This window comes from Rissa tridactyla, chromosome 5 (assembly GCF_028500815.1).
Source record: "Rissa tridactyla isolate bRisTri1 chromosome 5, bRisTri1.patW.cur.20221130, whole genome shotgun sequence".
Taxonomy (NCBI): Eukaryota; Metazoa; Chordata; class Aves; order Charadriiformes; family Laridae; genus Rissa; species Rissa tridactyla.
In genome coordinates this window covers 27,796,941-27,810,450 of record NC_071470.1, presented here as the reverse complement: position 1 = coordinate 27,810,450, position 13,510 = coordinate 27,796,941, and positions in this window count along the sequence as shown.

The window sequence follows — 13,510 nt, the reverse complement described above, 5'->3', positions numbered from 1 at the left end:
CTCAACTTCTGTTGAACCCCATATACCCGTATTTACCCAGTGCTGTTTAACATCTTTGTCGGTGACATGGACAGTGGGATTGAGTGCACCCTCAGCAAGTTTGCTGACGACACCAAGCTGTGTGGCACGGTCGACACACTGGAGGGAAGGGATGCCATCCAGAGGGACCTTGACAGGCTTGAGAGGTGGGCCTGTGCGAACCTCATGAAGTTCAGCCAGACCAAGTGCAAGGTCCTGCACCTGGGTCATAGCAGTCCCAGGCACAAATACAGGTTGGGTGGAGAATGGCTTGAGTGCAGCCCTGAGGAGAAGGACTTGGGGGTGCTGGTGGACAAGAAGCTCAACATGAGCCGTCAGTGTGCACCTGCAGCCCAGAAAGCCAACCACATCCTGGGCTGCATGAAAAGAAGCATGGCCAGCAGGTCGAGGGAGGTGATTCTGCCTCTCTACTCTGCTCTGGTGAGACCCCACCTGGAGTGCTGCGTCCAGCTCTGGAGTCCTCAGCACAAGAAGGACATGGACCTGTTGGAACATGTCCAGAGAAGGGCCATGAAGATGATCAGAGGGTTGGAGCACCTCTGGTATGAGGACAGGCTGAGAGAGTTGGGGTTGTTCAGCCTGGAGAAGAGAAGGCTCCGGGGAGACCTTATAGCAGCCTTCCAGTACCTAAAGGGGGCCTACAGGAAGGATGGGGAGGGACTCTTTACCAGGGAGTGGAATGCTAGGACACGGGGTAATGGCCTCAAACTCAAAGAGGGGAGATTTAAATTGGATATCAGGAAGAAATTCTTTACTGTGAGGGTGATGAGGCAGTGGAGCGGGTTGCCCAGGGAAGCTGTGAATGCCCCATCCCTGGAAGTATTCAAGGCCAGGCTGGATGGGGCTTTGAGCAGGCTGGTCTAGTGGGAGGTGTCCCTGCCCATGGCAGGGGGGTTGGAACCGGATAATCTTTAAGGTCCCTTCCAACCCAGACTATTCTGGGATTCTGGGATTATCGTTAGCCCAGCTTTCTGTTTGTGGTGTAATCCCTCATGAGGGACCAAGTAGTGTTTGCCAAAGCAGAGATATGCATCGGTAGGGGATAAAATGCCACAGCTATATAAAGACTCAAAGAAAATGATTTTAAGATACTTTGGTCCTTCTAACATTAAATGGGCACTTATGGGAATGTTTAAAATTTTCAAGGTCCTCAGAGTCCATAGATTTAAACAGAATCAGTATCCATATACTTCTGGACCTGTGCAGCTGTTTGCAGTGAAATAATTATTCACCAGATTTTCTGCTGTGTCGTATTATGATCCTGTCGTTCATGTTGCATGCTGTAGTTTCCTCATGAGTGCGTTTACTGAAGTCTAATTAATTTGAATAATGAAGTTCTTTGCTACATCTCTTCATAGAGGTTGAAACAAAAATTACAGCGTCATAGATGATAGCGTGAAGCCTACGTAGTTCCCTTTAGGAAGAATAAGACTTTTAAAAGATTGTTTATTGTCCTTGCCATATTTCGGGCTTGGCGTATTGGAGATACAGGTACTGGATTAGCATGCAAGACGTGTTGCTCACTCAGTTGTTTAGTTTTACTCTAAAATCAAGCTTTTATTTCAAATATTTCATTTTAAGATTTTTTTTTGTTTTAATTTAAAAAGATCACACGTGGTAAAAAACATCTTAGGTGAGATGTACACAAAATGTTGTTATGCAGCTATTGAGCTGAAAATGTTTCCATGAAACCAGTGAGTTGAGATTTCCTACAATAACTTTCCATTTCATTTCCCTCTCCTCAGTATTATGTATTAATTTATTATAAAGTAGAATACACATACTAAGCCTAATGAGGACTAATTAATACCAAAAATGAATGACTGGATTTTCTGTTAGAGACTTTCATCATTGTGTCAAAAAGTCAATCAATTGTAATGAAAAGTGAAAATACATATATGGATGTGGCAGTTCACTACAGAAAGATATAAAAATGGAAGTAGAAGGGTCAACATTTTTGTGGAATCAATTGTTATGTTTAATAGGTAACTTTATCTTATTGGTATAATAGTTTGGGATTAATTTTTGAAGTGGCAATGTCTCTTTAATAAGGTCAATTCTGCAAAATACTCGTCTGCTTTATTTGAACCTGGGGAAATCACGCCGCTTTCTTTCATTATCTTGTATTTACCCAGCTGCTATTTTAACACCTTTATTTCTTCTGGGGAATGTTAAGTTTTTATGCTGTTATCTTAATACAACCCAGTGCCAATAATTACCCTGCCTTTCATCAACAGCTCTCACTTCCCAAGAGACTGACAGAAGGATTTTCAAAGCACCCAACGCCGAGTCTGCTCACTCAGCTGACGCAGTTCCCCCCCCCTGCCCTATGCTGAAATGTTTTGCTGGTGTAACCGGTGCAGACGTAGGTGTACCGGCATAAAGCTTGTTTTCCTTACGGAATGATAGAAGCTATCTTGTCACAGGCTATTGAGAGCTGTATGAGAGTTCATGCGGACACTTGTACCCGCCGAGCAGTATCGTGCGAGCGATGAACGTTATCCTCCTGGCTGAGTGCTCCAGGTGGGACCCAGCCTTTGCCACCTTCTGCTTCTCCACTCAAGTCCTCTTCTGCAAAATGGCTGGCAAAGGCCACCAGCTCAGGTCTTCAGCGCACTCTTTCCATTTGTTTTCTTCTCGTTCACAGGGAGCAAGTCAGGGGAAGTCAGGCTCAACCCTTGTACAACCCTACACAGCGTACTCACTGCTTGCCATTGTGTTGCAGACAAGCTGTGATATAAGTGGTCCATTTAATGAGAGCTGATAATGCCCATCTCTGAGCAGTCTGTGCTTGTTGGTATATATATAGTTATTTTTGCCACCTCAGCTGTATCAAGAAGCTTGAGGGCCACGCTGACTGAAAGCAATTTGTTTTCCCCAAAGTTCAGACATTCCTCTGGAGAGCAGGAGACAGACATTTCATTATACGTGCAGGGAAATGAATTATGTTTTGAAAAAGTCAGCTTCTTTGGAGCATCTTCTTCAATTATGCCAGAGAAGCTATCTGCGGAAAAGAGGCTGTATATTTTCAGCCACTTTTGTTTGAAGGAAGATAGCCGAATAGGAAAATAAACTAAAACCTGGAAGCGGTAGGTATCATTCCAAACCAAAGTAGCACTCAGAATCTGAGGGCAGAACTTGGTGAGTTTGAGCGTTGGTGTTAGGCTTTAGTGCTTGATTTTGTGTAGTTGAGAAGGGCATCTGGTTACAATATGTAAATGTTTTTGTAGTTATTCAACTGAACAAAAATATCCCCTATGCAGAGTGTTTCAGAAAGAGTAAAAAATTACTTTCAGGAGTATAAATTGAAAGGCCATTAGAAAATATTTTGAGTGGATAGATGTGTAATATCTGTATTAATTGGAATAAATGTATAATTGTTTGTCAGATTTTTCCAATATGTATTTTGTACTGCTTATGGCTTGACCATCACTAGTAATTAAATCTGGTCATGTCTGCCAGCAAATTTTTATTCATTTGCTGTTGATCACTGGTAATTCATCGCTCTAAAATTACCATCTTGGCTGTATCTGCAAATTGGCCTTTATGCATATTGTGTACGCAGGAGTATGTTTGTCCCTGCTCTTTGTATGCTGTAGAAACTGGGAAATTCAGGGTTGCATTATTGAAAGTGATCTCTTTCAAAAGGATGTCTGCTTTCCCATCCTTATGTCCTGGAGAATATTGAGGAGATAGCAGGAATTAGAAGCTGTCTTTGAAGGTTTGCTGGTTTAGTTTACTGTGTGAATTCCAGCAGTGGATGAATAAAATTCCAGGAACAAAGGCCCCAGGGCACGGCATTTCACTTGTGAATAAAACAAGTGAAAAATCATACCAACACTGGAATAAGGCTGTCCTCAGCCAGCTGTTGAATATGCAACACGGTCTCTTGTGAGCGTTGGCTCCTGGGTAGCACTGCAGCGGGGCAGAGAGGGCTCATGAGGCTCGTGACATGTCCCTCTCTTCCAAACCAGGCACAGAAAAACCGCAGGTTCAGCAAATTTCCTCTAGGCTTTTGATGCAAAGCAGGAAACTGTAATACTGATGGAGCGTGTGCTGACAAAGATCTTTAAACGCATCTCGCATGTGGCTGTCAAGAGTGAAGTTAATTTCTGATACCAAGCCTAGACTGCAGAATGAATAAAATGAGATTACAAAATTACTTTATTCCGAGAAGAATTGTATTGCTGCCTTTGTGTGTGTGTTTGAGAGGTTTTCTTCCTAATTGAAGTGTATGAAGAGAGCACTTCTAGCATTTGGAAATAATATTTACCAAGAACATGTGATAAGAAAATTGCGATAAACTGTATAAATCTGAGGGAGAAAAAAAACCTGCAGAAATGACCAGACATCTTCCTGGCTCCTCCAGTTTTGATGCATGTGAATAGTCCCTTAAATGCAATAATAGTATTTACATGAATAAAGATGTCAGGGTTTGGTTAGTACAACCCCCGTACACTGTGATTCAGTGTCGTCTCAGACCAGAGAGTAATTCAATGTGGCACAAAATCCTGCTAGCATGTTCTGCCTGTCAAAGTGCGCTCTGTGCACAGGCTACGTGCTGCAACTTGTTTTGCTTTATTTTGATCATCTAAATGTCACGGTGTCTAATCAAAGCTAAATGTCGCGGCTTTCCCCATAACTGAGAGACAGGTACTACCCTAGGATGGTTCATCTAACGCTTAACAACAGGCGGTATGGGTTGTCTTTCAAATGACTCTTAACTGCTTTGTTACTAAATGACAGTAGCGAAGAGGAAGAACTGGGAAATTTATCGAGTAGGAAAACATACTCAGATAAAAATCTATTTCTCCTCGTTTTGGACTTTTCTGCTGTGTGTGACTTCTGCAAAGCAGACGTACATTTTCGTTGTGGGTCTCAGAACCTCTTTATAGAAAAGATACCGAGTGCCAGCCATCATGGTTAGGAGGGAGAAGAACTATATTTTATTAGACTAACCAGTGTACTTGGGCAAAGCAGAGGAGCTTTTCAGCATCCAAGTCTTTCTTCAAACAAAAACAGAAAATCTTTTCAGCTTCTGGCTGCAGTTGCCAAGGGAACAATTTCAAACAAACATGTGATTAGAGCTGGTCAATATTTTTAATGAACAAATGGCTTTCATTTCAAAGCCAAACTTGTTTAACACATATTAAACAAAACTGGAAATAAAAACATTCAGTCTGGTTTGTTTCCACTTTCCTTTTTCCTCTTTTCACTTAATTCTTTTAAAAGTCTGAAAATCTTGTATTTTCCCTTTTCCTTGAATTTATGAAAATAAGCCCTTTTTTAATAGAGGCAAAACGTGTTGCGAAACACTTGGATAAAAGAGTTGTTCATTTTAAATCAGTCATTTAGGGCTAAATCCACAATCTTGGGACCTTTGTTGGTACTAATAATAGGGTATGTATTTAAGTATCCAATATCCGAAATGTGATCTTCAATGAATTCTTCTCCACTACAGCCTCACCCTAAAGGCACCTACATTTCATAAGCCTTGAACCTTTGTTTTCCACAGTTGCCTAAATGTTGATTGGTAATTACCTGCTGATGATCCTGAAGTAGTCCGGTCTCATTGGGGCTGCGTAGCTTGGTGTCTTATTTATCCTGACACGTGTTTATCATCTAGAAAATTGATGGAGGTGGCTCAGTTGAGGCTCTACAGCTGCGTGCTGCTCCCAGACCAGCGTATTGTACGTGGTCACTTGTGGGGCTGGGCAGACGTGGGGGTAGCTGACTGACACAGATCACACTAGCTAGAGGAATCAAGACATATAAATGCTCTTTTTATTTAAGTGTGTTTGTTTTTTTTTCTTTCTAATGCCTTCCTGATAAGCCAGCAGTGCTTTACAAGGTAGGAGTGTGTTTTTAAAAAAGATGTTTTAATGGTTCATCCTCAGGAAACAGTCAAATATATAAAAAATGGCCCTGGAAATCATATGAAGATGCAACTTGAGAGCCCTCCCTTGCTTATATGAATGGAGGCAACATAAGCTTGAAAGCACAGTTATTCTCTCAAACCAGGCTGAGTTATGATACTGTTATTGCCACAGAGGTAGCCTTTACACTGTCTAAACTCTCTAAAATCCTTAATATAATTGACTGAAGTTTGAAAATTCAATCAATTCACATGTCTTAATTTCAGGGACTAAAACTGCCACCAGATATTAATGTGTGAAGAAACGTGAGGCAACAAAGTCACGGAGGCTCAGCACGGGGCTCGTTCCGGACCCTTGGTGCAGTCGGTCTGAAGGCAGCAGAGTAAGCCCTTTGCTCTTTGCCGGGGGATGTCATGCAGTACTTTAGACTGTCGCTTCATAACCGTCACAAGACTTTTGAATGAATGAAACATTTCTGGTGAGCAGTTCAATTCTGGTACGGTCACCCTGAGAAATACCTCTCGGCTGAAAGCAATTAATTTGCTGCATTGAGCAGTTGATGCAGGTTGGTGTACCCACAGCCCGTGCCCCTTCTCCAGCCGCTGTGAGCGAGGACTGGGGCTGAGCCCTGGGGGCAGTTAGGTACGGACCCTTTACAGGACACCAAAGGATATTATGAGGCCAATATGTTCAGGACATTGCCGTGCTCAGCTGTATCTCGCTGTGCTGTGGGCGAGAGACTTGGTTTTATCGCTGCAGATTGTGTTAATCAAAATGAACACCAACAAATCTTTAGACTCCTTTCATGACAGTTAATATCTACAGAGCCTAAGAGGCTGTCTTGGAGATATATTTTCCTGGGAGCGCGTGACTGTATTGCTGACATAAGAAATCTGCTAATTCTTGCTGTTGGAGATGATGCCATTGTGCCCAGGAACTGCTGCTGCAGTGGGCTGAAACGCAAGTACTTACTCATGTGCCATGCAATTGAGTTTCAGAAATTAAAAGTGTTGATCATATCTTCCCATCAGTCCCAAGAGGAAATTTTACGGGTTGTTTTTTTCCTTAGTTCTTCCTGAGGCTTGAATTAAATAACCAGCGAGCTATGTGTGCATATGTACTTTATGAAACAGTGGTGTTACATTACACATCTGCGAGAATTTCACTCGGAGCCAGATCTTGAGCACAGATCCATTGATGTTAACAGATGTATCCTAATTGATACTCCTTGAAGCTCTTTTGATGATTCATATGTTTCTGCTCCATTGGTGGGTTGTTGGTTTTTGGTTTTTTTTCATTTCTCTTTTTGCTTTAGCATAAATATATAAACAGAAGAAATAAATACATCTCTGTGTGATTTCCATATTGTAACTGGAAACAAATTCTTAGACCTGCAGTCCATTTCTGCTCTATTCATCCTTGTATACCCTCCCATTGACTAGGGAATTTTAATTTCATTTGATTCCCACCGCAGTTAAACTGAATAGTTCTAACTACTGCTTTGCATTTGGACTGTCTGGTAATACCAAGCAGCCTTCCAGCATATAGAGAGAATTGCAGGTGGAATGACAATTACCAGTCTGATACTGCACACTGTGGGCATGTACATCAAAGTGTAATCTGCGTCTCTTCCTTTCACTTACTTTCAGTGTTTTTTATTCTTTTAAAAAGGAATTCTTTGTGTTTCAGTAATACGGACTTCATATTACTTCCATTCGTCCAGTATTTGTTTTGAAAAAAACACAGTAAAGAAGTATTGCTGCTCCCATTTAACAGAGAGGGGAAATGAAGCACAGAATGAATAGATTCAAAGAAAGAGAGAGTGGTCTTTCCAGCCAGTGCTATCATTTAGCATTTATCCCACAAACCTCAGTTATGAGTAGCTGATGCCATCCCTTCCCAATGAGGAGTGAAGAACGGCTGATGCTATTTCACAAGTGCCCTCAGCACAAAGGCCTGTGGGAGCAGTGGAGGGAGAAAGGCAATAACAAAAGTACTTCTTGAGCATGCAATGATTTGAAGGTCATTTTCTTGAGCATTGCAATGATTTGAAACTCTTTCACTTCAGATAATGCAGGGTGGTCATTAAAAAGAGCATCTTTATTACTGATATAATTTTAGTTATTACTTGATAATACCGTACATTTCAAAAGTGCTTTAGTTTGTATGCCATTGTGAAGCTAGTAGCTTTTAAAAAAAGGTGATTGCAAAGAAGTTAGTGTGGAATTAAGGGCTATCAAGCCAATTCTACCACTATTATTTCAGTGAAACGTATATGGATAAGATAAAGGCATGGGATGCGAGTTTCTTTCCTTTTAGTGAATAGAAACCTGTTCAAGCTGTCATGAGGTTAAAATAATATAATGTCAGATTTAAAATTCACAAGTATGGATGGAGTCATCAGGAAGGGCTGCAATCAGCATGCAGAGAGTATAAAAGCTTTAAAAAGATATGTCTGGATACAGCCCTCCTGACGCTCTGTTTCAGGTGGTAGTTCTGGAACAGCAGTGAATTTCTTGGTCTAGCAGAGTAAGCACTAAGTCAGGAGTAAGCACTGGGTTCAGAGCTATCGCTTAACATTGTCTTGGATTAGTCACTTCATGTTTTGTCTGAAGTGCTGATGTTATTAATAGATGAAATAATGATATTCAAATTACTGTAATCATAACTGTTGATTGTAGTTGATTGGAAAATAACTATTCTGGTTGCTTTTTCTTGAAGGAAATTTTGATTTGTTTCCACGAAATCACAGAAGTAGCATTTTGCTCATACTTCAAGTGTTTTGATTAAAAATGTGTCCCTTCTCCCCTGGGACTGCTGTTCAGGGCTGTATTCCTCGTCCGTGCTACGGGCAGGGCTCACTAACTGGACAATAGGGGAAGGCACCTACTTCAGTTATTTCCATTGCATTTCAGACCATGGCTGCTGGGCTCTGCATGTTACCAAAAAGAGGTACAAGGGATTGCTGGGAACAGAAGACATACAGAGGTTTAAAACCCAGGCTGGCCAAAGTGCAAGTTCTTATCACATAAATGTATAAATGTATAAAACGCAGAACTTGTCAAAATAGAAACAAAACAAAAAGGCTTGCTGCTACTACTGAGATCAAAAGTTACTTAGAAGACAACATGAAAAAGAAATCAAGCTTTGATTTAGGCTTAACTGGTAGAAAAATTGAGAAAACAGATGGTTTCCCTGTCTCGGTTCCTTCCCTTGCTCTGTAATTCTTCATGTGGGGTGTGAAGAAGCGAGGTGGACTGACGGGAGGGAGCCCATCTCTGGGGGCTGTCTGGGGATCCCCACCGTGCTGCATCCCCGCATCGTCGCTCTGCTCCTCAATGAAGACTGAAGCAGGGAGAGGCTGTTCCTGCCACAACCTGTGGCCTGGCCTCCCCCAGGACTCTCCTCGCCTGTATTGTCCCTCTTTCGCATACTGCCCCTTCCCTGCGCTTTTCCCTGGGAACAGCATCCATCTCCTCATGATTTTTCCTAGGGAAAGAGGGAAAGAAAAAGGAAAGAGAGAAAGAGAAATAAAGAGGAAAAGAAAGAAAGGGAAGGAGGTAGGACAGGAAGGAGGAAGAAAGGAACAAAGGAACGAAGGAAGGAAGGAAGGAAGGAAGGAAGGAAGGAAGGAAGGAAGGAAGGAAGGAAGGAAGGAAGGAAGGAAGGAGAAGGAAAAACAAGAGAAGAAAAAAAGAAGGGAAAAAAAGGAGAAAAAGTAAAAAAGAAAAAGCCCAGGTATCTCTAGCAACAGCATGACCAGAGGGGCAGCGAATGCAGTTCTCTTTGCAGTGCTCCCCTAGTCTGAGATTTACCAGATCTGGACAAGAACTGAGCCTCTCTGTTATTCTTTTATCCGCTCTCATTTTGCCTTTTGGGAAGCAAAATCGGAATCAAAGAGCAGCAACAATTCTAGTTCCTCTCTTTTTTCTCCTGAAGAGACAGCTAAATACTTTAATGCCATTAAAAAGACTGACAAATAAATGTATTTCCCATTTAAAAGAATTCACCACTACAGGTGAAGGGAAAGAGGAAAACAGCGTTGTTAAACTGAATTTCACTTTGTCTTTCACTTTTCACATGCTTTAACAGTTTTCTTCTCCTTCTTTATATCTTTAAGATAGGGTTAAAAAGATTTAATGGAGGTTGTTGCTATGGTGCTCATACCAAGGTGTCCGCATTCATTCCTCTGAACCTTGGTTAGTGCTTGTACATGTTTATAGCTTTGTCTGGATCTGTTTCTATCAAAGTTAACGGAGTGCACCCCAGCTGGTAGAGAACATGTGCTTGTTTTTGCCTTGAGAAGATGCAGATTAAATGTAATGTGAAAGAAAGGTCTGCAGGCCTTTTTTTTTTTAACACTTCTAAAGTCTTTTCATAGACTCAGAATGTGCGTGTGCAGAGAGAGACATGAGAGATGCTATATTTGGCAATGTCTGCAAATCAAGGGACAAATTATTTAGGTTTTTTTAATAGCTTTACAAAACTTTACAACTGATTGAGCAGTCCTTGCCAGCTGACATCACAAAGAGGTAATCCTGAATGATGTCATCATTAGAGCCTTGTAGAAGGGAAAAAATAAAAGGAAAAAAACCCAGTTAGTGAATCTGATCTACGCCATAGCTCCCTGCTCTAACATTGGCCGTCATCGGTTTTTTAATACTGGTTTAATTTCTTCTGATCACGCGGGCATTTAGCTTTAAAAGGTGAAATTGTCTCCAGTCCTTCCTCTGGACACAGAGCAGGGGAGAAGGTCCAAGGAATTCCACACCCTTTGCACACCTTGCACCTAAGTCCTGGCCAGAGGTGAGGGGCTGATCTCCACATCCAGCCTTTGCTCCGGGGAGCTGGTCATGCTGCTGAGCTCCATCGGTGACACGGGTGGCCTTTTCCTCTGGAGACACTGCCCTGTCCTAACTCTCTCCTGCCTTTGCGCACAGCAGTGCCTGTGCCGACACCGTGGCAATCAGGTCCTCCCAGAGACAGAGCATAAGACTGATAGCTTCTCTGAACACACCATCAGGTCAGGGCTCGAATTAGCGTTATTGTACTCTAGCAGAATTAAAAGAGAGAAATCCACTATGAAGTATCGCATAATTAAACTGCAGTCTGTATCGTTTATCTGTAGCAAATACCTTCTATTAAAATGTTCATCTTGGAGTTGAAGAGCGTTTCAATCCAAAAGTGCTATTTTTTCTGATCAAAAGGTGCCATTTTTTCTATAGGATGGGCTAAACTGTGGTAATACCTGAGTGAACGCATACACAATGAGCTGCAAGAGCTTGTGTTTCTGATGGCTATACATCTTTTTCCTTGTAGTTCTCTACTATTCCTCCATTTATGAGCTGATGGTAGTATCAGTCATTTGATTAGTAAGTACCACCTGTGGGTTTAGGTCGCATATTTGTCATCCTCCCTCCTGAGGTAAACCTGATGTCCTGGAGAAACACAGCCCAGGAGGTATTCTGAGCTGCACATGCATGAGATGTGCAGTTGTTCTGAGTTAACATGGCAGTGTTTCTCTCTGTGACAAGGAAATTTTCCCCACCAGATAATCAATTATACTTGTTCCAAAATAAAGGTTCTTTCCTACTGGTTAAAAAAAAAATTAAATAAATAAACTGTGTCCTTATTTCTGAGGAGAGGATGACTTCAGAAATGTGGGCTGCCTGTATTAGAGGAGAAAGTCCATGCACCAGTCAATGCGGATGAAAGTCTCTGGTGAAGCTCTTGGCCTTGGTGGTGCAGCCTAAGCGTACCACCTTGAATGCTCTTCTTGGAGCCAGGTGTGGTTTAGGTTATGGCAACAAGAAAGCGTGTGTGTGTCCTGGAAAAGTTATTCCGAAATGTCTTAAGAAGGGCTTTAACTGGCCCATCCAAAGGTCTTTTGAAGTCAGTGTTGTGTCCCCAGTGGTACCATAACTTAATGCCAAGGGAAAAACAAGAGCTGGGCAAGCAGGAATCATCCTTTCCCAGCTTGCAGCTATTTTAGCTCTCTGACATTTGGATGCGTTTTCTATGTTTTCAGTGGGTTTCTGTTTCATCTATTTCTTCACCCTTGTGCCCATGTAAGTTTAGCACTCATGGCATCCGCTGGCAAGTAGTTCAACAGGTCTATTTGTTAAGCAGTACATCGTTTTGTTTGTTTTGTATAAGTAGGAGTTGACTTAGGGCATAAATAATAGTGTGCAAAGTCTCTTCAAAGCAAGTCTTTTCTGCAGCCTGCCCGTCTTCGTCTCCCGCTCTGGCAGGAGCTGCTCTTTGGGAGCCACATTCCTCCTCAGCTCATGTGGCTGCCAAAGGAAGAGGCCAGCACCGCGTGGCATCACTCACTAAGCTGTCTTGTTTTTAAGCCATCGACGCTTACTCTACCATAGCTTTCTATGCTAATTGAACAGAGAAGTAAAAATTCCCCTTCTTCATAATAAATAATATGAAAGTGTCACTTTGAAAATTACCTCCTGGCAGTTTGGTGACTCACAGTACAAGTTTTATCTCAACACAGTTTGGTTTTGTACAGGGTTTATCACCATGGTGTCTAAACCTCTCACAATGCATCATCACAATTGCTTTCTAGGGAAGGATTATCTTTCTGTTCCGGAGGGAGAGCTGAGGTGTTCAAGGTCTGGTCTAGCACCTGGGAAAGCTGATGGCAAACCTGTTTGCTGAAGGTCAAACAAGGAGTCTGTGGCAGAGCTGAGAACAGAATAATGGCTCAGTACTTCAACCTCTCGACCATTTTCTCCCTCTTTTTCATTATTTTTCCAGTTTTTCGAGTGTTTTCACTTGTCAGAATTCACTCCTTTATCTACATCTCTAAGATGATGTATTATTGAAATGTTTTGACACCTGTCAGGTGTTTTCTGCTTAATATTCGCAATCAGTTAGAAAGCGCAGTTTCCAAAATGGTAGACCAGTGGATGAAGGAGTATTGATAAAATTTAATTTTCTCTGGGGGTATAAAAGTATCGGCAACATCAGACTGTTATATTCTTTTCTTGAAGTAGATTTAGTAGGGTAAGCTACTGTATTTTGGTACCATTTATACATCCTAAGTTTGTTAATGATTTCCTGCAGTGATAAATAATCTGCTAATTACTTGTTTTCTATGGCAACAGACCATGTAGAATTGAGTTTTATATGTGACCAAGAAAAGTCATATAGTGGCTGTCCCTTTATTCCTATTTTAACTCTTATTTTGATTTTGCAAGCAACAGAGAAAGGTATATTCTCAAAACTCTTCTTTTGGTTTATTTTCTTTGCAGGACAATGGACTTGTTTTTTCTAGGATACTGAATGAGATTTCATTTTTAAAGTGTCATGATCTTCCCCAAAAATAACCTACAACATTACTGTGAATTTATTTCTTTTTTCTTTTTCCTGATTCAATTGAGCAACTCCATTGCCATATTTATATTCAGTGAAAAAGTTTTTAATAGCACAAACCTTTTTCTGCATTCCTTTTAAAAATTGGAGGAGGGCAGACGATGTGGGATATGAGTAAGGATGGTGGATTCCTGGATGAATATTGCTAAAACAGTCATGAGAAATACTCAGAAATTGCTCGCAACAATAGCAATCACGGAAAGAGAGAT